The sequence below is a fragment of the Dipodomys merriami genome, unplaced genomic scaffold (genome assembly GCF_024711535.1).
Source record: "Dipodomys merriami isolate MVZ:Mamm:240054 unplaced genomic scaffold, mDipMer1.0.p SCAF_30, whole genome shotgun sequence".
Lineage (NCBI taxonomy): Eukaryota > Metazoa > Chordata > Mammalia > Rodentia > Heteromyidae > Dipodomys > Dipodomys merriami.
Window position 1 is genome coordinate 5,008,365 of NW_027204493.1, and position 27,238 is coordinate 5,035,602.

General features: G+C 43.6%; 2 protein-coding genes and 1 long non-coding RNA gene across 4 annotated transcripts in view; 2 read left to right on the forward strand and 1 right to left on the reverse strand.

The window, feature by feature from the left end:
* Gdnf (glial cell derived neurotrophic factor) overlaps nucleotides 1-325 on the reverse strand; it is a 24,974-nt gene extending 24,649 nt beyond the window's left edge. Inside the window, exon 1 of the mRNA XM_070041054.1 lies at nucleotides 84-325. The gene's annotated coding sequence lies outside the window, so the exon portion shown is untranslated. The remainder of the gene's footprint in view (nucleotides 1-83) is intronic.
* LOC138840736 (uncharacterized) overlaps nucleotides 1-19,324 on the forward strand; it is a 23,056-nt gene extending 3,732 nt beyond the window's left edge. The window contains exons 3-4 of one of the 2 annotated variants that reach the window (XR_011376212.1): nucleotides 17,632-17,774; nucleotides 18,797-19,324. This is a non-coding gene — a long non-coding RNA (uncharacterized lncRNA). The remainder of the gene's footprint in view (nucleotides 1-17,631; nucleotides 17,775-18,796) is intronic. The other variant, XR_011376213.1, reaches the window with a different exon arrangement.
* Nucleotides 19,325-21,446: 2,122 nt separating this feature from the next.
* Egflam (EGF like, fibronectin type III and laminin G domains) overlaps nucleotides 21,447-27,238 on the forward strand; it is a 526,724-nt gene continuing 520,932 nt past the window's right edge. Inside the window, exons 1-2 of the mRNA XM_070041065.1 lie at nucleotides 21,447-21,495; nucleotides 25,477-25,557. The gene's annotated coding sequence lies outside the window, so the exon portion shown is untranslated. The remainder of the gene's footprint in view (nucleotides 21,496-25,476; nucleotides 25,558-27,238) is intronic.

Consider the following 27,238-nt stretch of genomic DNA (forward strand, 5'->3'; position numbering starts at 1 on the left):
CTTCGCAGCCCCGCGGCCCGCCCTGGGGTCAAGGCCGTGCCCCCTGCCCTGGACGCCCCGCAGCAGCCCGCTCCCCTCCTTACCTCGGATCTGGTCTCCGCAGACCCCCAGTTGGACATTAACTCCAGGTGGCCCGAGTCCTAGCCAGGAGACCCATCCGGGCCGGGGGCAGGAGCGCAGCGCCCCCCTCAGCAGGTCAGGGGCGAGAGTTTCCAATCGTGGGCTGGCACGGGGCGGCGAGGGCAAGCAGGAGGCGGCGGCCAAGGTTCCCGCCGCCGCCGCCGCCGCCGCGCGCAGGGCGAGGGCCGCCGACACGTCCCCCGCCGGCCTCGGGTCCCCCCAGCCGCCCCGGCCTGGGGTGCGCGGTGACAGGGCTGCGCGCGCCGCGCTCGCTCGGGGCTGGGGCTGCCAGCGGCTCAGCGGGGGCCGCGGCACCCTGCGCCTCCTCGGGGCGCAGCGGCGGCGACTGCGAGACGGGCCTGTCTAATGCCGGCGCGGGAGCCGAGGTCTGGCCTGGAGATCCGAACGAAGCACCACGTCAACTCGCGCGGGCTGTCCCTTGAAGACATGAGGGCGCCAGGAGCGCAGGGCTGGTCGCCGGGAGCCCGGGCCGGGGGGCCGGGACGGGGAGGGGGGGTGGAGGGGAGGCGCGGGGGGCCCCGGGAGGGGAGGGGTCTCGAGGCCTCGGCGGGCTTAGCCGCGAGGAGGCGCCGGAACTCCCGAAGTGGATGGGGGGGGGGCGCGGGGTGAGAGTGGGTGACGCGAGGCGCCTCTCCCGGGGTGCAGGGAGAGAGATGGGCGCGTGGAGACGCCGCCGCCGCCGCCGCCGCCGGGCAGATCCGGAGGAACGCGCGCGGCTCTGATCAGCCCAACCCGAGGGGGCGACCCGAACTTGGTGTCTGCGCCCCGCGCTTGCAGGCAGGGCTCCGTGGCGGGTGCAGGGCTGCGGCGGGCTTTCTTCGTGCCTGTCGAAGGCGGTCCTTCCCCTTCTGGTGTCGCGCCCTCTGGCTTTTGTGCAGGGCAGCAGGCAGCGGGAGAAGAGGAGCTGCGGGCCGGAGTTCTCCAAGCACCCAAAACGAGAGATGCGGAGCAGAGCGGCCCGGGGAGGGGAAGCCCAGTGTTTGCCAGGAGACGCGGGAGTGGGGATGCATTTATAGGGCTCCGGCTCCGTGACGTGCCCTCCAGTGGCTTTTCTGATTCGCTTTCTGACCTAAACACACATTAGTTTAGTCCTCATGCTAGGGCCAACACGGTCTCCAAATATCTGCTGGCTGAAGTCAGAGGCTTTGCATATCATGTATTACATGGCCGGCAATGAAGAAGGCTTCTGAGGCTGGCCGGCTTCGCAGTCCTAGGCTCCATTTTCATGCTGTTGTAATACAACACCAGACGTGGGGTAGGCACATACATTCGAAATCCCAATTCCAGGCAAGTAAGATCACTTTGCATCAAGAACTCAGGAGAGGTGGGGCAAAAGCTGCTTTTTTATTTTTCCTTTTAAATCAAGTCCTCTGCAACTACAGAGGAGAGGGGATCTTAACCAAGCACCCCTTGTGGGGTCCCTGGTTTCCAGCGAGAAGGGACCCAGCTCCCATTCCAGAGCGAGCGGGAGAGGGGAGGCCTCTTCGGCATTCCCTTTGTTGGTTAGCTCACCAAGAGCAGCAGCCAGGAGCCTTTTGGAAAAGGACACGGAGGAGGTCGAGTCTCCACACACCCTGTGCATGGCTATCACCATAAATAGGTTCCATCCATACAAGACATGGGGTTCACTCTACCTTTGAAATATTGTACCAATTAAGGTATGTCTTTGCTACACAGAAACCTTTTTGCCAATGGACCCGAATCCAGTGGGACCTCTGATATTTCATTGATGGGGGACGAGGAAAGCACACATGGGTTCAGTTCACATCCCCGTGCTGCTGCTTTTATGACTCATTGTGTTGAGTATGTGTTCTTTAAGTAGCTGATACAGACAATAGACGGGGAGATGTGTGTGTGTGGCAATGTGTGTGGTGGTGGTGGTGGGGGGGGAAGGTGGCATGTGTGTGGAGATCACATATTAAATTTCTTAAAAGTCAGAGATCAGCTACTTTGGAGGTTTGTCAGTGAAGTTAGTGTAGGCGGAAAATTGTTCTTACTAACATTAGTGTGACTTAAGATCAAGCAAAGTGAAAGCCAAGCCATCCAAACATATCTTACCTGAACTCAGGATGCTGTCTGCAATCTGCAGAATGTGACATTTCCTTTAGCATATGCATGGAAGCACTGTAGACGGATATGGAAATGGAAGGACAGAATAAACTTGATGTATTTATCCCACTTAGCTCTGTTTTGGGATTCTGAAGATGACTGGAATCTGTTTTTATTATGAGTGATTTTCTTCATAAGGCTTTTTCACTGGGGATGGCCAGGCTGCCTAAGTTTCTGACCTTATTTAGCACTTGCTGTGTGCCCGACCTTGAGAATTAGGAGGATCCGACTTTTGGGGGCCACAAGGATCAGACACCATCAAGTTAACCCGGAGTGATGGAAGTTTACTGTGGAAGGAAGACTGACCGGAATCTCCACCACTCAGCCACGTGGCTCCGAAAAGCCTTCCGGAAAGGCCGCGCAGCCAGGCCTCACGAAAACTGGATTGAAGTTCAGGAACTGGAAGGTCATTCAGGATACAACTCTGGGGCTGGGTTATCTTGCTGCCCCCTCAGCAGCAGGCATCTGCCGGTCCCTACCAACAGGCTTAGCCGCCAGGGTAATTCAGCTCCTCTCCCTCCTTGTTTTCCTCCGGGTGTCCTTTGGCTCCTGCTACCAACTGCTCAGTTCTCTGTTGATCTCACATTTAAAGTCCTTTAGTGAAAGGATCTAATCAGCCCCTCTGGGCACTCAGCAAGTACTTGAGCTGGACTGGCTGGTCACCTGTTAGACTGGCAGATCTTAGCTCAGATGTGATTCCCGGGCCATCATTTGTGTCCAAGTGGTTGGCATCTCAGGGAATAAAGCCTGGTCCCTTTTACTAAGGGAATTTCCTAAGGTTTCTTTCTACCTCTTCAGAGTAGCTGCTCTTTGAGCAAGGAGCTGTGTTAATCAGGTACTTTGGTTTTAGAAGCCCTATGCCCACAAAAGACTCTGATAAATAAGATATGACCCCCTAAGCCTACCTAGGAGAGGGAGTCATATGCATGGGTGAGGCTGTTGTGGCATAAAAATTATAACTGCTCTGATGAATACATGAGGTGTTCATGTGCTGGAGTGTTGTCTTCATGTGGTTTGTAAAACCCTGGGGAGATGACAAAAATACCCTGATCTAGGGCCTCCCCAGGGTAATTAAGTCAGCATCTCTGCTGAGGTGGAGCCTAGGAGGTGATTGTTTTAGGGCAGCACTAGAATTTGAACTCAGGCCTGCACACTTGCTAGGTAAGCTCTTTTATCATAAGTCATACCCTCAAACCTTTCTTCTTTCTTGTTTGTTTCAGGTAGGGTTTTCTGCTACATTCAAGTAGGTCTCAGGTCTTTATCCTCCTACCTCTGACTCCCAAGTAGCTGATTACACTGTGTGCCAACAGGAGGGGTGGTTTTTAAATGCTCCCTAACTTCATCATAAGCTTTATTCTTTTCAATAGTTGCAGTCATCTTACAGAATTCCTTTTGAAATTGCTAATCTGAGAGTACTTTGATAGATTCTTGGACTAAAACCATTACAGAAAGCAAATATTTGTGATTTTTGAAAAAGCATACGTGCACATAAATGCAGAACGAATTCCTTCTGCAATGAACACCTGATGTGCAGGGAAGCAAGAAATATACATTGGATGTCCTGGAGACAAGGGATGGTCCCATATCTCAACCCTCACACCTTAAGAAGCTGAAAATATTGGGAGGGGCACAGCTCTGTGATGCTATCTTCTGAAGGTCACAGAAATAGGTTGTATTTGAAGCTACTTCTCAGCAAAGTCCAAAAACAAACCATTTTTTAAAGCATTGCTTTAGCTTTTAATAGTAGCGCATCTTCTGATAAAATGACAAGGACAGCTATGAATTCCTATGGAATTGATCCCAAGTCTCACCTTTCATGTAGTGAATCTTGCCTAGAAGGGCAGAGGGAATAAGGTGGTTTAGGCATCCTGCCTCTTCTTTGAGGAGAATAGTTTGAAGTTCTGTTGTGTCCTATTCTATTTATCTTCAATGGCATCTCTCATAGATCTCTAGCTGAAAAATGTCTAAGTAAGAGGTATGGTTTGTACAGCATCTTTATAAGAAAATAAAATTATAAAAAAGAGATATGATCTGTGCTGTAGGATCTTACAATCCCTAGGAGAAGAAAATACAAACATAGATGACAAAAAAAAAAAAAAACCCAAACAAACCTTAGGGTTGGATAATGCTGTGGAACTTGAAGTAGACCAGGATTAGGGTAGGTACACGAGAGGAGTATGGGAGGCATTTCCCAGGCCAGCCCAATGGCTGGCAAAGGGGGCACTTGCAGGCAATGTGTATACCTTCTTGCTCAGCATTTGTGGCCCCAGAGAGCTGCAGCCTGTCGAGAGCGAGGGGTGAGTGGGTCAGCCTTGTGGCCTTAGAGTCCTGTATGGGTCTCTGTGGGCCTTTGCAGCTGCTGGGCCTATGAAAGCAGGACCCGAGTCCCTGGACTCCTTCACGACTTGGGTCACGACAGCTGAAATGGAACCCATCACTTAAGCAGGGCAATTTCCTTTTCAAAGTCATTGCTTTATTGGACAGGGATTTGTTCCATGCTTGCTCACTCACTCTTTAACAGCCATTTTCACCAATGACACCATTACTTATGGAGAAAAGATAAATTTGCCTTCAGACCACTTTAAAAAGGGACAAGGATGGGGGAAAAGGGAAGGAGAAAGAGGCACTGTAATGGCCTTTTTGCAAAATAATGACATGAGACAAATCCTTTAGAACAAAGTGTTTTTCATAATTAATCCAGACCTTGGCAAGGGAGAGGTATCAATGATTTTGTAGTAGTTTCTTTGATAAGAATTGTCAAATGATCCATTAATCTTGATTTTTTTTTGTTCTTGCAACCATTTAATGCTGTTTCTCATAAAAATCTTTGAAATAAAACTTTGATCAGGTTGGAATTTTACAGTGGACTTTGTTATTATGCAAATGATTTAATCAAACTATGAGATTTGAGTGCCCAGAGGGACAAAAGACTTCTAAGCTACTCTCCTTATTTTACCAGGAGAGGAAATGGAGGCAGAGAGTGGTTCAGTGACTTATTCAAGGTCAGTCTTTGAGTAAATGACACGCAGCTAGCATGCGTGGGATGAAATTGATTTAATGGTGGTGGTGGTGGAGGTGGTGTGTGTGTGTGTGTGTGTGTGTGTGTGTGTGTGTGTGTGTGTGTGTGTGAGAGAGAGAGAGAGAGAGAGAGAGAGAGAGAGAGAGAGAGAGAGAGAGAGAGAGAGAGAAAGGGAGAGACATAGAAGTGTGTTATATCATCTTCCTTTGAAAGTTTGATTTAGTATAATCTTGTTGAGGCAGAAAAATGAGTCAAAATTTTGAGAAATCATTTGGGATCTTCATTTACAGCAGAGGTTGATACCAGGCTGAATGAGGAAGGAACATGATTTTGAAAAGAAGTTGCTTGCTGTACACTGGAGCATAGCAAAGGTCGTAGGGACAGCAGAGCACTGAACATATTTTTTCTCCTTCAAAGGCTGCTATATATTTGGATTGGCTTTTAGTCACCCTTCACAAAAACACAGGTGTGTGTGTGTGTGTGTGTGTGTGTGTGTGTGTGTGTGTGTGTGTGTGTGTGTGTGTATGTGTGGGGGGGGGAGGAGAAAGTGAGAATGCAACTTGAGTGGGGAATCAAGACACTGTTCTAGTTCTGTTTGTTTTGTTTTGTTTTGAGACAGGATCTGCCACAGAGAGAGCCCAGATCTTGAGATCATCCTGCCTCAGTCTCCTAATTACAGATATGAGACATTATATTTGCTCCTGTTTCCTAGTTCCTTTGCAGAGCATTTAATGCTTGTTGCATAATGCTTGGGAGTTCCTCAAGCATTGCAGTTCGCAGGTGGTAGTCAGAGAATACTGACTTTGTGAATAATGGGCTGTTAGAAAAGGAGTCAGTATCTGAATATTCCAGCCAAAGTTATCCAAAGCACCTCTTCGCCGTGCATGAGTTGCATAGTAAGTAAAAAGCAATGTAGACTGTTTTTTTTAACCTAAAATAAGTAAACTTTTGGGTCATTTCCAGCTAGGGCATCAGAACAATAAGACAGCCTCTCTACTCTGACACCCCTTTCCAGAGCCTTCTTTACACAGGTTTCTCTAGTTTTCTTCAATGTGGGAAAATGAATTAATCAACTAATGAATCCTTATCAATACTAGTGGGCTTAATAGAAGTAACGAGTAAATGCTAATCGTTCCTTGAAAGCTTCAAGCTCATCATTCCTCACTGAATTCAGTCCAGGGCAGGAACACCTTCACTCACTTCATAACTAGTCCCAGTCCTTTAGCAAAAACTTCAAGTTGAGAGCAGCACATCTGAAGCATTCACTGGGAAGACGCGCGGGCAACCTGGGTGGGAGTTCTGCCTGGATAGCTCCTTTGGGAAACACCTGGCATTCTCAGCCTCACCTATTTTTATACCTATTTTTCTCATCTTGCTCCTTGTGTTCCTCTTAGGGACACGATGTGAAGAGATGAAATAGCGAACCAGATTTTCTAAGTTCGTAAATTACTTCCTGGGAATAATTTATATTGCACATATTCTCTCTGGCCACTGGGGTACTATTTGGTAAATTACTGCCTTCTCACACTGCTGTAAGTGGAACCCTAGTGACCTGAAAGAGTTAATGTCTCCCTCTAAGCAATTAACTTACTCCTGGGGCATAATTTACACTCTGAGAGGCTCTGGCCGACCATATGGGAAGTAGTCGGAGTTCTCTGAGAGCAAACTGATTCTAGAAATGTGAAGAATTAATATTACACAAAGCGCACTTGCAGACTGTTCTTTAAGGAATCCAGCATGAAACTTCTCAGAGCAATTCTGTGGAATAGGACATTGTTATTCTCTCAGAAATCATCCTCCAGCCAATGAGACATCGGTCCATAGCATACTCAGCGTGAGGTGAGGGCACAACATAGTTATAGAATGATTTCACTCTTGGAAAAATAATAAGTGAGAGTTTGAGAATTTGGAGATTTGGAATTTGGAGATTTTTTTAAAAAGCTAAAAGTATGGAGCAGTAGGAATGTGATGTAAATATAATGGGTAATTTAAACATACAAATTTAGGAGCATATATTAGAATGGGACATGTTGAGAAGTCCTCTTTAAAATAATACCAGAAAAGTAAAACAGGTTCTGGGTGGGGATACCAGAGAAATGGAGAAGCAAGTGGAGAATTCTGCAAGCAGAGCTGCTGAAGGAGGGTGAATATGGTTAAAGTGTAATATAGACATACATGAAAACAGAACAATAAAACCTGTTGAAATTCTTTTAAGAAGTGGAGAGGAGGGACAAGGAAGAGTAATAGAAGTAGCAAATTGGATCAGGAGTCTTACATGTATGGAAATACCACAATAAAACTAATATATGCTAATAAAATGTTTTCTAAAAGTCACCCAAAGAGACTAACTGCAGACCTTAATATGTAGCTACGACTCACAACATTTCTATGATATAGAAGGATAGTTATGTCGTTATCCAACAAATGCCAGCGAGGCATCTCCTTCTGTGCCCTGTGTTGACCGTTGTCAAGGCTTATACACTTAAAGAAAAAACAAAGAAGGACACAGACTTCAAACAAGTCCTATCCAAGGAGTAGGTGGTAGGAGGAGTGTGAGGGGGTGAGTTGAGAGGGTGAAGGAGGGTGAATATGGGCAAAATACTTTAGGTACACGTGTGAAAATAGAACAATGGTGGTTGTTGCCACTGGTTTGTGCAGGAGGAGGAGGGGGGAGGGGGAGGAAGCGTGATGGAGGTGAGTCTGGTCAAAGTACATTGTGTGTACATATGGATATATCCAAGTGAACTCTCTTGTATAATTGATCCTAAAAAAATATGGAAAAATGTGGCTGGGAAGGTGGCTCAGTGCATGAGGCCCTGGGTTCGATTCCTCAGCACCACATAAAGCAGAAAAAGCCAGAAGTGGTGCTGTGGCTCAAGTGGTAGAGTGCTAGCTTTGAGCTGAAGAGCTGAGGGACAGCGCCCAGGCCCAGAGTTCAGGCCCATGACTGACAAAAAAAAAAAATGTGGAAAAAATGAGATAGCATCTGTATCTCCAGGAGTGGCAATTATCTGGGTTCTGAGGATAAGTTTATTTCTCTTGTAATCTAAACTGTGGAAATTAATTCTTGTGGAAAAAAAGTAGGCTAAACTTGGGTGAAAGTTGCTAGAGACTGTTCTGGTAGTGTTTGGTGGTAAAATAAGATGATGTAGCCTAATTCGTCATCCTTTTTATCTGCATTTTTTGATTTATGACTACAGTTATTCTCACTGAAGTGATTTGTATCTCTTCTCCCATCCTATGAATCTGAACTGGTGTTTTAGGCAGATAGAAGCCATGGTAGTGAGGGCATACCAGTGTTGAGGCAAAACCCAGGAGGCTTTTGTGCCTTACCTGCTTTTTCAAACCTTTGGTATTGCAATGAAAGCATGCCTGGTGCCTGGCTATGGAACAGTAAAGTAAGCAGAGCTAGCTGACCCTTCCCTCTTCCACCGCCTCCTGCCATCCCAGACATGGAAGCCAGTATAGTAACCATCAAGGGTTTCCTCAAGGGTCCCCTCACTGGCCACTCAGGAGAGATGAGCAATAAATGCTTGCTGTGTGCCCCTCAGATTTTGTGGTTGTTATGCAAAATCATTAGGGATAATTGATACATCTTGTACACTGGTTCCAAAAGTATCAATAACATTTCTGCAGTGAGCAAATATGTTCAGGTGATTACTTCCTAGTCGTGCACTTGGGCTCCCGTGCCCCATTGTTTATCGGGCATCGTTGCTTTGCCTTCTTATCTTTTGTAAATACTGTAATCATTGAGTGTGACTTGATTGCATGAATATGATGTGAGTGTATTACAATGTTCTGAAAGGGCCCACATCTTTCATTTTTTTTGCTTTCTTAATATCTGTCACATAGATTTCTAGAAAATGAAGGAAAGAAAAGAAGGGATGAAGATGCCCTAAAAAGTCATACCTTGCATTGTGTGTTTTACTCATTCTGGTCTAACCTTATATTTAGTGTGGTGTGCAAAATGTAATTTTTTTTGGTCGGTCGTGGGGCTTGAACTCTGGCCTGGGCGCTGTCCCTCAGTTCTTCAGCTCAAGACTAGAGCTCTACCACTTGAGCCACAGCGCCACGGTCTCTCCTGCCCGGGCTGGCTTTGAACCGTGATCCTCAGATGTCAGCCTCCTGAGTAGCTAGGATTACAGGCGTGAGCCACCAGCGCCAGGCTTACAATGTAATCTTAAAGACTGAAATAATTAAAACTTAATGCAATTACTTGGCTAGAGTATACACACACGCATCACCTTTCAACCAGTGCAAAAGGTATTTTTGGTGATAAATGATTCTCTTACTCCATGAGAAACCTTTGCTTCCCTGGTAACACAATTACAGGTTCTTATCAATTGCTTCAGAGGATGATCAATAATTAAAATAAAGCTTTTATGTAGGAAAAAAAGAACATTTTCAGCCATTTTTGTTTAAACAGGTATACAGTGTACCATGTCTTTTCATTTGGATAGTGGGGCTTATTAGATTCAGCCTTTAACTTGTACATTTTGGGAGATTTTACTTCTGAGTCTGTCCAGTTTTCTTTTTGTGATACTGAGACTTGAACTCAGGCCCTTATGCTTTTCTCAGCATAGAAGGTCTTCAGCTCAAGGCTAGCGCTCTACCACTGAGCCACCTTCCCAGTCCCTCTGACCTCTTAAAGCTATGCTTCCAGGCCAAATTTGTTCTCTTTTGATTCAACAACTTTTCCTCTTGTGTGATGCTTGAAAGCCACTGGAATTATCACAGCTTTTTGTGCTTATTTCTTTGCTCTTTCACGTAGCTGTCCGAGTGTAGTGATTCTCATGGGCCAAGACAGCAGGGGATGCAATAAACTCAAAATGTTGGATTCTTTAGGTGACATTAGGGAACTAAGGTTCTGAAATTAAAAAAAAAAAAAAGAACTGTATCTTGGAGAATCCATGCTCACAATGTGATGATGATAGTGGAGTGAGGGTAATTTCAATTTAAAACTATTAAAGACCAGCAGGCTATTTCTGTTCTCCAACATGGCAACGATTTGTACATTGGGACAGAGCCATGTTAGCTTGCTCTGGAATAATGCTGGCATTGGGTCTCTCAAGAAGGATTGGGGGAATCTATGAAATGCCGTGAACCATAGCCACAAAAATGTGAAAACATTGATTCTCCATTCATGTTCAGTAGATTACTGACTAAATGCTAAAGATGATGATGATGATGATGATGATGATGATGATGATGTGTGTGTGTGTGTGTGTGTGTGTGTGTGTGTGTGTGTGTGTGTGTGTATGAGAGAGAGAGAGAGGGAGGGAGAGAAAGAGAGAGAGAATTTGTGTGCAGGGTGCCAGTCCTAGGGCTTGAACTCAGGACCTAGGTGCTATCCCTTAGCTTTTTCACTCAAGTTTGGTGCTCTACCACTTGAACTACAGCTCCACTTTGGGCTTTCTGCTGGTTAATTGGAAATAAGAGTCTCATATGCTTGCCTGCTTGGGCTGGCTTCCAACTTCGATCCTCAGACCTCAGCCTCCTGAATAGCCAGGATTACAGGTTTGAGTCACCAGGACCTGACACTTTTTTCCCCCTATATTAACAATTAAGTGATTTTAAAATACTTTTCTCATGGTTCATGCACTTTCAGGTTCAATTAAGTTATCTGTTTGCTTCTCAGTGCTGGGATATGTATAGACCAAATGTTCTACCACCAAGCTACATCTCCAGACTTGAAATAATTTTTTTCATGCCAGTTCTGGAGCTTGAACTTAGGGCCTGGGCACTGTCCCTTAACTATTTTGCTTAAGGCTAGTACTTTACTACCCAAGCCTCAGCTCAACTTCCAGCTTTCTGGTGGTTACTTGGAGATAACAGTCTGATGAACTTTCTTGCCCAGGCTGACTTTGAACCACAATCCTCAAATCTCAGTCTTCTGATAGGCAGTATTCTAGGCATGAGCCACTGTGCCTATCTTGAACTAATGTTTAATGAGCACAAAGCATGAATTAAATGCCTAATATATATTCTCATCCAGTGAAATACTTTATTCACTAAATATTGTGTTACAAAGATCAGAACAAGAAAACAAATAAGAAATGAAGTGATTTATTTGTTTTTTGTGCTTTGTTTGGTTTTCATAATCTTGGTTTGCATAATATGGTAGCCCATAATCTCTGTAGAAGTTCTTTTCCAGGTTTTGCACCAGATTTAGCATGATTCATTTACATTTCTCTGATGACAAATCTCAGAGACGAAAACACTACTTCAGTGTGGTCTGAATAGGAAGTCAGAGTTTTCTGTAAAGAAAACTCATTGAGTTTCATCAAAATGTTGTTTGAAACAGATGTGTTCTAGTGTTTACTAAGGGAAGAATTCAAGCTAGACTGATTAACAGTCAAGACTGCTTCTATCTGCGTAGTCTGGAGATTATGCTTCTGTCAGTGGGTCATAGAGGATAAAAAAAGAAAACAGAAAACTAAACATCAGGTCACCATATTGGGATGTAAACTATGCTATCATAATCACTCTATGGAAATGAGACTTTCTGAGTGGACATAGTAGGACTAAAGCTGGGGGCTGCAGACCTTTTATATAAAGACCAGAAAGTAGATATTTTGGGCTTTGTAGCCATCTAGTTGGTCATAACCACCCAACTTGTAATCATGGCATTGGTGCAAACATGAGAATATGTTAATAAATGAGCATGGCTCATACTTATGGACATTAAAATGTGGATTTCACATGATATCCATGTGCCACAAAATATTATTCTTTCAATGCCTTTTTCAGCTATTTAAGAATACAGAAATTATTCATAGTTTGCTAATCATGAATTTGGCTTATGGACCATGGTTTGTCAACTTGTGGATAAAGAATCTTGAATTGGTTCTGGTTCTAGTTCTTTTGATGTTTTGCATAGACTAGTTCTTAATCTGGGTTTCTGCACTTATAAAAATATCAGTGATGAGAGTAACTCCATGATCTCATCCCACATTGTTGGCAGGACTAAATGAAGTAATGGATGTAAAAGTTTGTTTCTTGCAGCCTGGACAGTCAGGGTTTTGCTAGCAAGGAAGATGGGGCAGCAACTAATGATATCACCACACTTTCCTTCCCTATACAAGTTATGTGTCTGACAGCTTGGAGGAATAGCTGATGACCTCATTCCCTGAGAATACTCCAGGGGCTCTACAAGTTGTCCTCATGGGCACACAGATGCAGAACATTGAAGTTAGTCGTTCAGGTCAGACTATGAATGGAAACCTCATATTTATCAGGACCGACTCCGCACATCAACCAGCACTAACCTGAGAAGGAAGTAGGGGAAGAGAGGAATCTGGCTGTTGTCTCCATATGGCTTCATTCCCAAATATATACGATGATGAAATGCCTCATAGTCAGTGTCCCAAGGAATCTCGGCATCAAAAAGTCCCATACTAGAGGTACCTTTCTCATTCACAGAAAATTAAAATTCAAAATCTAGAACCCCTCCCCTACATACACATTAGAGGTCAAGTGTATTGGAGTTTAAAATATTCTTCACATTATAATTTACTTCAAGATATTTAAAATAAATGTATGTGTGTATGTGTATTTGCCTGTATATGTTAACCTACTTGTCTATCCATTCATTTGCACATCCATCTGCCTGTCTGCACCTTTATTCATATACGTCTAATCCACACCCATTCATTCATTTGTCCATCCACCCATTACAAAAACAGTACTCATAAGAGATCAGAGAGAAGCAAACAAGTACAAGTCATCTTTTTTTCTAAGTCTGTAAATCCATCTGAGGAGATTAGAGAAGTATATTTATTAAAAATCCTCAGAAAATGTTAGAAAGTTATTTCAAGTTCACAATAGATGCGAGCTAATTTCAGCACTTGATCTTGCTCTTTGGGGAATGGATTTGTCTGTGAATACCTAGAGACAGCTCTCCCAGTCATCAACTCACTCTACACTTTCCCATGGTGAAGGTACAGCATGCAGAGGGTAAAACTCAGATGCTAGCAACAGTAATAATGCTTCCATGGGAACTGTAATGTACAGCCACAAACTGAAGAAAAAGCTTGCATTAACAGAGGAATTTTTTTTTACAATGATTTGCTTTATTCTAGAGTTTCTAGGATTATCCAGAAAGCAAGTCTCAGTATTTGAAAGCAGAAATTAAATTGCTATCTATTCTCTATAGAAGTATTTCACCATTTCATGAGTCCCTTCAAGAATATGGCTGCTCATGCTGAAGTCAGATCACACAGAGTTCACCTGCAGCTGTTGTCAGGTGTGTGCTAAATGTGCCACCAAGTTCCCAGAGTCTTGATATTAAATTTATACCTGGAAATGAGATTAAAGATCAATCTAACTGAACTGTCATTTTATACAAGAAGAAATTGGAGGCTAGTTAAGTTACTTGTGTAAGCCCCGGGTTCACAGATATTGGCACTGGCTGCACTGTGAAATGAAGGCACACTCTGGGCTTTTCTATCTCCTGATTCAGTGTGAGAGGCATCAGAATTACATTCTCTACATTCAAATCCTAGGCATTCACTGGTCTTGTCATCTTTGAGAGACTGTTTACAATAAAGGGGATAGTCATTGTGGCCACCTTACTGTATTGTTATGAAGATTAGAATGCATGAGAAGTCAGGCCTATAGTAAATATTCAGCAAATGCTTTGCCATGTGTCTTGCATTGGCCAATAGAAAGAGGACAGAAGCAATTGTGTGTCAGTTCTGCATGAGACTTCAGCAGGCAGGGCAAGTTTCCTAAGCTGCCTTGTGCTCCTGGATTCCACATGAGAAGACTATGCCCTGAGAAGTCACTCCTCTCAGAGCAAAGAAACACATGGTACAAATCTGAACTGGTATGACTAATGTTACCATGAACATTCTTGAATAATTCTTTTTTGTGTGTGTGGACATATGCATTGATTTGTCTTAAATATATACCCAGGAGTAGAATTACATTCGGACACCAGTTTTCTGAAGGGATTCGCCAGTCAACACTTTCACTAGCAATGCACAAGAGTTCTTGTCAGTCTTTTTAGTCTAATCCATTCTAATAGGTGAATGATGGCCTACTGAACTGAAAAAAATTGTTAGAAAACTTCCTTTTTGGTTTTTTAAACACCTTCAAGGATGGCTGTCCAAACAGTTTGACCAAGACCAGACACAGACTTGTCACTAAGCCTTGTTGGGCTATATTACCAATTGTGATCAGACCCACTGCTATCTATGCTAGAAACACCAGCTTACAGGCAGTTGAAACTCCCACGTGGCCACATTGCTTAGATGCCCAAACTCCATTCCTCTAGTGGAGATGGAACTTCATTTCTGTGTGTGAAGGTATTAGAAAGTCTTGCTACACTTAGCATGAATTTAGTGAATGTTGAAAGTCCTTATTTTTTGGCGAATTAAAATCACATTGTACGTTATGAGCACATGGAAAAGCCTGCTCCAGATTCTTTCAGGAACATAAGGCACAGCGTTAACTTCTAGGCACAGAGAAGGGCTTCACTTATTAGTCTCCTGTTGTTGTAGTTACCCAACAACACATGGTTTGGCCACGTGACAAGATCTGGACAATCCGCTGTGAGTGCAGGTGATATGAATGAGGATGACCTGAGCAAGCATTTCACTGTTGGTGGGGGAACTTTCTTTTTCTCTTTTCCATGCAATCCTGAGCCCTTGAGTAAGGAGATAATGAATATTCTGCATCCCAGCCTACCCACTTTTCCTGGCTGAATTCGCAGTAGTGAGAAAGACACAGTATGGTTTTTTTTTTTTTTTGAGGAGGGGACCTCTGTCACAGACTCAGAGATGTAGAAATGCAAGCCTGTGTGGGAGACTTTCCAGGCAAGAATTGGTTTCAAAAACAGCCCTGTCCTCCCAGGACCACTTAAGGATGTTTCCCTTGGTCAGTCCCCAGACACACAGGGCATGCTGTAGACGTAGGTCAGGCGGAGCCTGGGTATGGCTCATGCTAGCACCACACCTTGATGTCATTCATATAGTGCAGGCACGAAAGGTTGCACGAGTTATGAGGTCATGGAGGCTTCCACTGAGATTTCAAAGAAGTCCTGTGAGAGCAGGTAGCTTGTGGCAGGGTCCCTGCAGGTAGTACTTGATTGGCAATGCATGAAGTTATGGTCACAAGGCCAAAGTTGCAGTAGAGAGCTCAGGAGAGCAGTAGTGCTAATGATATTCAACACCCATCAAGGGACCTTAAGGCACCCACCCAAGAGAGGCCATATGAGCTGTAAGCAACAAAACTGCAGGGATGAGGCTAACCAAGACCTTGAGAAGTCACCTCCTGCTGCAATGTGTCCCATATGCTGGAATACAGAGTCAGGATTCAATAGATTCCCTGTTGGGCTTCAGTGTTGCTTTGGGCCAGTTGCTCCTTCCTACTTTCCTGTCCCTTCCTTTTGGGATAGGAATGTGTACCCTGTGCCTGTCCTTCCATGGTGTATTAGAAATATGTAAGTTTTCTTTGTTTCCTCTATCTGTCCTCCTTTTTTTTTTTCCTGGTGAGGTTGACAAATGAGTTGGCCTTGAATCTCAGGGGAGATTTTGGACAATGCTGGAGTAGTTAAATCTTTGAGGACTCTTGAGAATAGACTAGATGTATTTTACATAGTGAGATGGGTATGAACCTTTGGGAGCCAGGGGTGAAATGCTGTGGTGTATATCTTCTATGTCCCAAAGGCCCGTGTATTAAAGGCTTGTTCCCTAGGGTTGTGCTATTGGGAGGTTGTTGAACCTTCAGGCTGTGAGGCCTGGAGGATGATCCTAGGTCATTGAGAGAATCCTGCAGAAGAGGATCCTAGAACCCAGGACTCATTCTCTCCTTTTCCCTGGTTTCTAGACATGGGTTTTACTCTATCATGTGTTCTCACCATAACATACTCTCTCCACAGGCTCAAAGTAACAGGTACAACAGACCATGGCCTGGAAACTCCAGAATGATGAGCCAAAATAAACCTTTTCTCTTTATTATGTTAATTACTTCAATTATTTTGAAAAGTGGACTCGTGTAGGACTGTCAGCACAGCACAAAACAGTTGTACTGACCACTGGATCAATCCTCCCATACTCATTCCATGGTAGTCATAAAGATGCTTTAATAGTTAGGAGTCAACAGAACTAGATTTGAACCTAATATATGTTATATACTTGATGTCAAATGCTTATACAAACTTCCCTCTTGGAATTTTAAAAATATATTTGATGCTAAGTAAACAACAACAACAGAAATACAAGTACCTTTGTTAATTCAGAGACATCCAAAAGCAAATAGCTTACTGGTTGCAGGGCAGGAAGTTGGAGGGAAGGGAAAGGCCAGCTTCTTGAGACAGTGAAATCTCTCAGTGTGCACTGTATGAGTTGCAGATCATCTATATCCGCTTTGTTTCCTAAGTGTAATAAAAAGCCTTTGGTGTTTATTACTTAAGAACCTGCCATTTCTATACATGAGAGAGGGTGTGTGTGTGTGTGTGTGTGTGTGTGTGTGTGTGTGTGTGAGAGAGAGAGAGAGAGAGAGAGAGAGAGAGAGACAGACAGACAGAGACAGAGACAGAGAGACAGAGAGAGAGACAGAGAGAGAGACAGAGAGAGAGACAGAGAGAGAGAAAGACATTGTAGAGAAACCACATGCCCACTGGAAAATAATGCCCCCTTTAAAACAAGCTGAAAAGGCCTTGATATAAGGCAGTGTGGTCCTTGCTTCTCTGTTTACAGAGAAATCCTTTCATGCTGGCGTGATATACTGAGGATTTAAACCACCAAGTTCCTTAATGTTAACAGACCATTTGTCTTGGGTTTTCCAGGTTTCCAGGTTGTCTGCCAGGCGTACACCATTGACTCTGAAACCTGCTATTGTGTGCACAGAGACATTACAAGTCTGTAAATCAGCAGGGGCAGGACTTGTCATCTCAGTACTTCAGCAGAGACCAGCACTGCTTCAGGGCCTCCCTTCTATCCTGAGGCCTTGTCCCATGGGTGATTTCACCTGCAGAGCTACTCTCCCTTACTATTTTCTTTAGCATCAATATTTCCAACCTCCATTTTCTAGTTATCTTCTTTTGTATTTCTACAAAACTTTGCAAGCTGTAAACTCTTTCCTTTAAGGAAAAATTTCCTACTCAAATTGTGCTCAAAAACCCTTTCTTTATAGAGAACCTTTTGCTTTTGAGAAGCTACAGCCCTCAGATTGTTGCATATTGTGTGTGTGTGTGTGTATGTGTGTGTGAGAGAGAGAGAGACAGACAGACAGAAGACAGATATATAGATAGACACAGACAGAGACAGAAACAGAGACCTATTATCACAGAAAAGAGAGAATATGTTACAGCTTTCTCTTTTGAATTAAAGTAAGCTAAGGTCTCTCCCCTTCCCCAGAGCAGAGTGTGAATACAGTCTCCACCCCCATGACCACACATTATGAAGTGGAATATCCCACATTTGGAGAAAATTGCAGGGATCAGCATACTCCAAGTGCAATGGACATGCCTCACCCTGGGAAAACCACCTACCCTAGTCAGGTAAGTATAAAAGCAAGCCAAAATCTTGTTCAGAGAATGCTACCCTGAAGTATACCCAGAATGCCACTAAATCATCCTTCATCTAGAGATGAAGATTTGTCACCTTTCAGCATGCTTTTCTTCAACCCCACTGTCTTGTAGTAGTTTATCACCTAAATTAGAATCACAAAGTGATAGTCAATATGCAGAATCTTAGGTGGAAACCAAGGCCCAGGGAAGTTTTTGGGGTTGGGAGCAATGAATCTGCCCTGTAACTGGCAACCTATCAGGTTGCAAAGCCTTTTCTAGATATTTAGTTTCACTTGCAACAAAACCATTAGCTTTTCTACTTCAGCGATGAGGACTGGAAGAGGATGACCTTGATTCTCCTAAAACTCTCTGTGGACTAGGCCCAGTATTTATTTACTAATAAGGACTTAGGAAATACACAGGAGCGGAATACTGAGATGTCATATTTCTGACCAGGAACTATGGAAACAAGCATTATGTAGTTTTTTTTGTTCTTTTTTTGTTTTTTTACTTTTTTGCTCTTTCCCCAAATATGTGTTGTGTGTCAGGCACCTGCTAGGTGCATTCTGCCACATCTGGCATCCCTACCTTTTTTCAGAGTTGCATGACAAGGCTAAGTTTTAAATATCAAATAATTCCCAGATAGGCACTCTAGAAAAATAAATAGGACAATAAAGATAAATTTTCCTTTTTCTCTGGGTAGATATGTTTTGTGTTACTCATACTTACATGGGTTAGGGAATTTGGCTTGGGTTTTACCAAGCATATGCATATAATTTGTTCATTTTATTGCTTCAGTCATGCATTGTGTACTTATTTGGTAAATTACAATTAATTAATTAATTCATTCATTCATTCAACTGATGCATTATACCCCAGTCTAGGTCCTAGGCATCAGAGATGTCATGATCAACTAAAAATCCTTGCCCTAATGCAGCTTTAATTTCAGAGTAGACGATGCTTTTCTATGCTTTAGTGACTACAGAAAGTGTTTATAATTTGCTTTTTCATAGAGACTGGCAGTTCAACAGAAGGCAAAGCCCTGCTGCCTGTCCTCCTCCTGCCTGGTTTCACAAATGTCCTTCTCAGCAAAGATGCCTTCCCAGATGTTGGAAATATTTATACACAAAACTGAGGAAAGTGATTTAAAATTGTGAACTCTACATGGCACTTAAGTCAAAATAGGAAGTTAAGCTGTTCAGCTGTGGATTTTGACTGGTTCCCATCAGGAAACCCCTTTCAAGCAAAACCTTCGTGCAGCAGCTCACTTCAAAGAGGCCCCAGCAATGCTGTGTTTAAAACTTGTTAATTAGACCTAACTGCAAACAGCTGCCCACTTGAGCCACTGTTTGGGTTGGCTTTCACCTACCCGAGATCTAGGTCATCTTTTTTGTTACATTCTACTCATATTGGAATCTTAATATATTTGTTATAATCTCAGAATGTGTCACCACCCAAAGGATTACGAGATAATAAATAAAAACATGGAGACAACATATTTGTCAAGTCTCGAGGTCACTGCCAAGTACAAAAGCACTTGGGAGCAAATACCCTGTTGGATGCACTTTGAGTAGTCATGGTTACCACACTCAAAACATTTGAGAAAATTTACAACAACAACAACAACAAACCTATGGTGTTTTCTGGCTTTGGATGTGAGTAGAAGCATCAGATTCGAATTCTCATGACATCCATTGTGGGAAAGAGCAGAGATAATGAATATTATTAGTTTGTGAGGTGACATTGTTGTTGGATTTGGTTTTATAGAATCTTCATGTTTCTCAGGGAATGTTTGTGGAAAAAGTTGTTGAAGAAGTATGTGGGGATCAGTTGTAGAATATCCAGTGCGTAGAAAGGCCCAGAACACAGCACCTGCAAGAAACATGGACCTTTGAGGCATGGCCGCATCCGTGTCGATTCATGTAGCAGTACAGCGTTTCCCATCAAGCCAGGTATCATCGAGGGTACCTCGACAGTGGTCCAGCTGAGATCCAGAGCAGAACATGCGCCTCACAGTTCTCTTTCCCTAGAAATGAGAGGGCTGGAGTATTCTACCCACTGCCACTGGTTGAAGACTATCCTGCCAGGCAAATGACAAAGGAGGCTCTAGAGGGTTGCAGGTGTCCTCATGGGCAGGCATGCTGGGGCCAGCACTTGGCAGTCAGGCTGCTGACTACAGTGTGCAGGAGGGCACAAGCAGCAGGTACTGTGGTGGGAGGAGGCCTTTGGCAATGTTGCTGGGGCTAAATTTGGGATCATGAAATAGTTCTCTGTCTTTCGGAGACTGAAACAAACATGTCCAGCATATGACTTACCAAGTAAATAGGTTCCTGAAGGTGGCACATATCATGAACAGTACTTATGAGGAGAATAACGTGATTTTGTTAATGATCACTTGCTCTTGCTGTGTGACAAGCATAGCTTCCTCTTTTCCTCACTGCTGAGGATTGGAGGTGTTGAATAACTTGTCTAAGCACACGCGGGTGGAGTGATTGAGGCGTCTGTTTCGGTGACTTCTGAAAGTATAAAAAGTTTTACACAAATCCCTCCCTCCCTCCATTCTTCCTTCCTTTCTCCATCAACAACTATTAAAGGACTGACTGTTGAAAAGCACTGTTGTAAGCACCACATAGCTAAGAAACAGTTTGGCCCTTTTGATCCACTCTTCCTATCTCTTCCTTATTTTTTCTTTCCCTAAACCCTCCGATAACTTTTGTGGAAAGTGTGAAAGCTGTGGGTCATATATTATGTCTAAATGTTTGTAAGTTATAACTGTTGCTGATAAACAGCTAAAGGCAAATGTGCCTATGTTGAAGACTGTAAAGTCAGAGTTGGTAGACTCCCAGAGAACCAGGCAGAAGGGTGATGGCTCAGACCCTAGGATCTGTCTCATGTCTCGAGGGTCAGTGCAAGTATTCATGTGGATACCTCAGTTTGAACATCCAAGCTGTCTTCCTGCAAACAGCCAACTTGAGTTGACTTCTTGGGCTTAGAAGGGTCTGCACTGGACAGAAAGAGACCTGGGGAAGGTTCCGGAAGTCATCTTGAGACCAGGTGGACAGAGAACCCCACAGCTCTGATGCACAAGGCATGATCTAGAAGATGAGATGCATGTGCCAAGTGGGCATATTCTGTGTCTCCCCCACCCTTAGACCCATGCAAAGGGTACAGCCAGAGGAGACCAGGGCCCTCCCTGTTTCTGGGCTCCTCTGTTCTCTCTTTCCAGGGCCCACCTTCACAGGTGCCTATATTTTTGGAGATGAGTCCTTGTTAGCATTTCTATACAGGAAGATATGGAACTCAAACATACTGCTCGTGAAATGAAAGGCCAGTTAGTAGCGGTGGGCACCTGGTTACCAGAAAACTTGGAGTAGGACTGTGGAAAGAGACTTCTGGCTTCTTCCAGGTTTGATGGACACCCCCCATTGGGCAGTTCCAGTAGAAGAGAGAAGACCTGCACCCCAGCTCTCTGCCTGAAAACCTTGCTGGATTCATCCCAAATTTTGGGAATGGATAGAAGTCAGCAGTAGCAGCTCTTCAGCCTCTCTTCTTCTCTAGCTATGATTACCTGAAGTTCTGTAAGAGTCCTGAAGCATGTATGTAGCAATGCTTGTACTTATTGGTCCAGAATCTCCTGAGGAGTCAGATGGAAGATCTCTGAGCTGAACAGCCCACATCTACCCTTGTGTGCACCCTCTGTTCCTTGGGAAAGGTAAGCCTTTTAACACTGGTAATGACATTCCTTACTAAGTCTGAGCAGTGTGGTGACATACCAGTCAAAAGTCCTCTACTAGAATGGTGGAAACCAGGTAGAGGGTTTAAGTAGAACAGTGCCTACTGAGGAAGCGCAAGCTCCTGGTTCAAACTTCAGTACTTGGGAAAAAAGAAACTTTATAAATAAATATTCTCATATAAATTCTAATTACGTCTGTTGTGTCAGGAAAGCTACTGAGCAATATTGTTTTCATTCACGTTTTTTCTTTTAGTAATTAGTCCAAAATAATAGGAGATGGGGAGGCAGATGATAGACAGCTAAGGGGATTTATCATGAGAATTGGCTCATGAGATTTTAGAGTTTGAAATCCTGTGGGATGGAATCTGCAAGCAAGAGAACCAGGGAAGCCAACGGTGGTGTTCAGGCCAAGTTCAAAGGACTGAGGAAAAAGGGGAGCCAATGGTGAAACTCTTAACTCAAGTTCAAAGGCCTGAAAAGTTGGAATTCTGGTATCAGAGGGCAGGAGAAGAGGTGTCTCCCAGCTCCTCAAGAGAGAGAATTTTACCTTTCTTCTACCTTTGTGTTCTACTTGGACCTTCTTTGTGCCCACTGGATGTTACCCACCTACATTAGATGAGAGTGATCATCCTTACCTGGCCCAACTCTCATAGATATATCAGAAGCAATGCTGTGCCAACTATGCGGTTATTCTTTGCCCACTCAAGTTAACCCCTAAAAGTACCATATGATTCTCTAAACATTACAATTGTCTGGAGATAGTTGCAGAAAGGAAGATGGATTTTAAGTGTCTTGAAGAATAGGAATGAGTTCCACCATTATGGGACACACCCTGGCACCTTTTATCTTTCTGGGACACTCCAATGCTTCTACCTCACAAGACGTGCTATGCTTCAAAGCTTCTCCTCTGCTGCTACTTAACTTCTTCCTACTGCATGGGCCCTGGATATTGCCTTATTCCCTTCAAGGTTTCGACTTACCTACTCTTTCTTCCCTCCCTCCTCTCCCTCCCTCTGTCCCTCTCTCTCTTTCTTTCTTTCTTTCTTTCTCTCTCTCTCTCTCTCCTTTCTTTCTTTCTTTTTCTTTTTCTTTCTTTTTCTCTTTCTTTCTTTCTTTCTTTCTTTCTTTCTTTCTTTCTTTCTTTCTTTCTTTCTTTCTTTCTTTCTTTCTTTCTTTTTCTTGCCTTCCTCCTCCCTTCTTCCTCATCTTCTTCCCCTTCTTCCTCCACTTCCCCTTCCTCCTTCTCTTCTTTCTTCTTTCTCCACTGGGATTTAAATTCAGGGCCTTATGCTTGCTAGATAGGTGCTCTACTGCCCTTTTTTACACCTATTTTTTGTCCATCGTGGGGCTTGAACTCTGGGCCTGGGCGCTGTCCCTCAGCTCTTCAGCTCAAGGATAGTGCTCTACCACTTGAGCCACAGCGCCACTTCCAGTTTTCTGGTGGTTTATTGGAGATAAGAGTCTCACGGTCTTTCTGCCCAGGCTGGCTTTGAACTTTGATCCTCAGATCTCAGCTCCTGAGTAGCTCGGATCACAGGCGTGAGCCACTGGCACCCAGTGCACCTATCATTGCATAGATACAATGATTAGCAAGTTAAACACTGGCCCCACCCTTATGGGACTCTAGACTGAAAATCATGGACTAGCTTTGCAGATCCCCTGTCCCCTGGAGCTGCCTGCCCCCTGTATTCTTCAGTACCAGCATTGATGGTGAGCCTTTAGGCTAACTGCTTTTCATCTGCTTTCAGGCAAAGTTTCAAAAACAGTGGAAGCCAGGTGCTGGTGGCTCACGCCTGGTCATCCTATCTACTCAGGAGGCTGAGATCTGAGGATTGTAGCTCAAAGCCAGCCTGGGTAGGAAATTCTGTGAGATTCTTTTTTTTTTTTCCCCAGGGCTGAGGACCGAACCCAGGGCCCTGCGTACATCGGGCGGGTGCCCTTCCGCTGGGCTAAACCCCCAGCCCCTCTGTGAGATTCTTATCTCCAATAAACTACTCAGAAAACTGGAAGTGGTGCTGTGGCTCAACTGGGCACTTGTCTTGAGCTGAAGAGCTGAGGGATAGCTCCCAGGCCCAGAGTTCAAGCCTCATGACCACCACCAACAACAATAACAACAACAACAACAACAACAAAAAGACAGTGGAAATTTCCAGTGTCTGAGCATTAGAGAGAAAACATTTCGAAGGGCTCCTTCCAGAATTTGTGTGTTCAGGTGGTGACTTCTCTTAATGGCCCCTGTGGCAAGTCTATGTATGGGGAGCATTTGGCGACGAGTACTTCAACCTGAAGAACAGAGGTCCCGGCATCTTGTTCATGGCCATTGCTAGACTGAACCCAAATGGTTCAGTGTGTCCTCTGCACTGCCAAGACTCAGTGACTGCATGACAAGAATGTCTTTGGAAGGTGAAAGAAGGCTCAAACTCTGTGGAAGCCAATTAGCGGTCTGGGTCTAGGGATGACAAGACCAGCAATATCTGAATTCTTGGTTGTGGACAACTTTAATTCTTGGCTTGTATTTTATCCTAACCACTAGACCATTCAAGTGAATGAAGAGCACCTCTCTACCCCATCTGCTTGCAATAGCCAGTTGGCTGTGCTTTCTCTGCAGCTCTTTGAGGTTCCCATATTCCTTCTTCCAGTCTATCTAGATTGCAGAGTTAGGTTTACAGTTTTGAAATGAAAACAGTCGAATCAGATTAGGGACTCAGCTGGAAATGTATTGAGTATCCACGAGTACTAGAATCCACATTAATGTGTTCAGAGGATAATAATGATCTTTATTAATTCCATTAGTTCTAATTGTATGATTATGTAATAATAACTAGGTAAATAATATTTTTGTTTACCATTGAGGTGTTTATTGTCTGGTGGGTGCAGACAGTTTCCAAGGGGTATGTCTCGCAGGGGATCACTTGTAGATTCAGGATGACAAGTAGCTTATGCAATAAACCATCTTTAGTGTAGAGGCTGCTAGCCCTGCTAGAAGAAAGATCTAGAAGTTACACTCAAGCTCCTAAAGCAAGTGTGCTGTATCATGAGCAGTGCTGGCTGATGAGATTACATAGGGGTTGCCAGATTGGAACTGCCCAAGATGGATACTAAATGGGGAACAGGGTAAGATACCAGGAGAACAGTAATTCTTAAGGGAGTTGAGTTAGCCAAGCCCTGGCTATGCCAAGATAACACCCAGCATATGTTGGCCAGTCAACTGAACTTCTAGGGTGGGTGAAAACTAGAGGAGCTGGAGAATGGTACAAGGACCTCTGCATATATGAATAGTTGGAGCAAGGCCCTTCCTGCTCTTTCCAGCCATCATGAGGTCAACTCTTCCCCAGGGGCCATCTTGGAGGGAGATGGGAAAGCTGAAAAGGAATACTACAATATTGAAATATTCTAGTTGGATGCGACTGAGCTCAATGGAAGGTAGAGCTGTCAGATGTAGAGGTCTTAGAAAAAGCTGGACCAAACCAAAGAGATGACTGGTACATGTGAGTCCGAGGTGTGTCAGAGGCCTCCATGTGCTTGTAAGCTTTTCCAGCCTGTTGGTGTCGGAGTGTAACCGGCTGTAGTCCTGGCTTCTCTTTAGTGAGGTTGGACAAAACAACCAACTCTTGCAATGGGAAAATTTCTTCTGGGTGGAGTTAGCACTTTGAGCTCCAGAAATCAAACATACTGAAGGCAGAGTGTATCTTGGCACAAGGTGATCAGTATCCCATTGGTCAGCACTCCACTATTAGTTCATTGTGGTGACCTTGTTTATAAGAACAAATAGCTGTCTCGCTGGTCACCTCTGCAACAAAGAAAGAGTCTTTGAATGGGGATTAAAACATTCTTCTGTTTGTTTTGGGTTTCATGAGTCAATGCTTTGTTTTACTATGAGTATTTATAACCCAAACTAAGTGTGCATAGGGTCTTGAACTTCTCTCCACAAACAGTTCCATATTTCATATTTGTTTCCAGAGCAATTCCAGTGCCAGATTTTGCCATAACAACCACAGGGAAATATCAAGAGAGCCATCAAGAGAAAAATTGGGAAAGGAGGTAAGCCTCAATGTGCCTTGAGTTTGTGTAGGCCATCCGTTTTTGGTACAGAGCCCTGGAAGGCCAGAGGAGAGCCATCATTTCCTCATCTGCGTACAGTTAGCTTTGCTGGCCTCCAGGCCCCACCAGGAAAAGCATCGCACAGCTGGTCAGGCCAGGTACAGAACACTGACCTTAGGTTTTACACATGCTAGGTGTTGATTTTTATTTTTACATGTCGAAGTTCCCAAATTAGATATATCAACTTCTTTATTCCATAAACTTATTTATTTAATAAACAAGACTTTTGTTTTCTCATTGTCCTCTTACATTTAAGTTTCTTTAAAAAACTTTAAAATTGTTATGATACAAGTGATGTACAGAGGGGTTAAAGTTTATATAAACCAGGTAAAGAGTACATGTCTTTTTGGACAATGTTACCCCTTCATTTGCTCTCTCCCTTAAATTATTTTTAGGAGGAGGCAGGCTATATTAAAAAAAAATGCAAACAAAACAAGCCATGAGAGTCTTCAAATCTCTGTCCATGGTATCCTTCAAACCATGTTCCTTCATCTTTGCCATAGAATATTATAAGGTCAGGCTTTTCAACCATTAGTAAAATCATCTCTTCCAGCATGACCTTTGCTGAAAGCACTTTGGAATTTGGTTACATCAGGTGTTAGAATTCCTATGTATGTCCACACAGCGATGAGAATTGACCAACATTTCACAATTACCTTCTCAGAATTAAGTTGCCTAGATTTACAGAGTGTGCCAATTTCTGTGATATAAATATTACCACTGTGACACCTCTAGGGTGTTGGGAGCTAGCTGTGAATCCACAGTGGTTTTTTAACCTCAGGGCCTAATAGTTCTTGGTTGTTGGTGGCTGTCCCACACATCTAATGTTTAACAACATTATTGACTTCTACTGATTTTTGAGAAACCCTTCACCCCAAGTTGTGGCAGCCCAAAATGTCTATAGATGTTGCTAGAATCTCCTGAAAGACAAAATTCCCCCTTGTCTCTAGGCCATTCTGAAGGTCCATTCAGCAAACAGTAGGTCTTCAACCGTAGTCCATGAGTCACCAGGACTATGTGCCCAAAGAGTTCCTCTTAGCATTTGGACATGGTATTTAAAAAACTCAAGAGTCCCCAGACTCCCCAAGAATTAAAGTATGAAGAGCAAATATGGTTACTAGGAGATAATGAAATTCCATGGAGTAGAAGAATAGATTATAACAGATTATACAGGACCCTTAGTTCATGCTTCTTTTCTTTGGAAGATGAGAAATGAGACTCAGAGGCAGGGAGTGATTTGTCTCAGGGCACAGAGCAAAGTGTGGAGGTGCTTGGAATAGTCATGGAGGGGAGGCAGTAAATGCTGTGACGTGGCTCTGTGGCATATGGGAACTGGGATGGACTCCATCTGATAGTTGTATGTTTTTAGCTGTATGTATGTTATAAGCTTTATAATTTGGGGCTTAGATGGATGTATTCTGGTATTTCCTTGTCCCTAATCCAGTGTCCTCTTGGAAATATTTCCTCATGAAAACCATATTACAGTGTGATGATGCACTTCTGTTTCAGGCAGAACCATTTCCATAAACCTAACAAAGAGAGTGAAAGAGCTCTATGTTGAAAATTATAAAACCTTGAAGAAGATGCCAGAAGATAGAAAGACTTCCCATGTTCATGAATT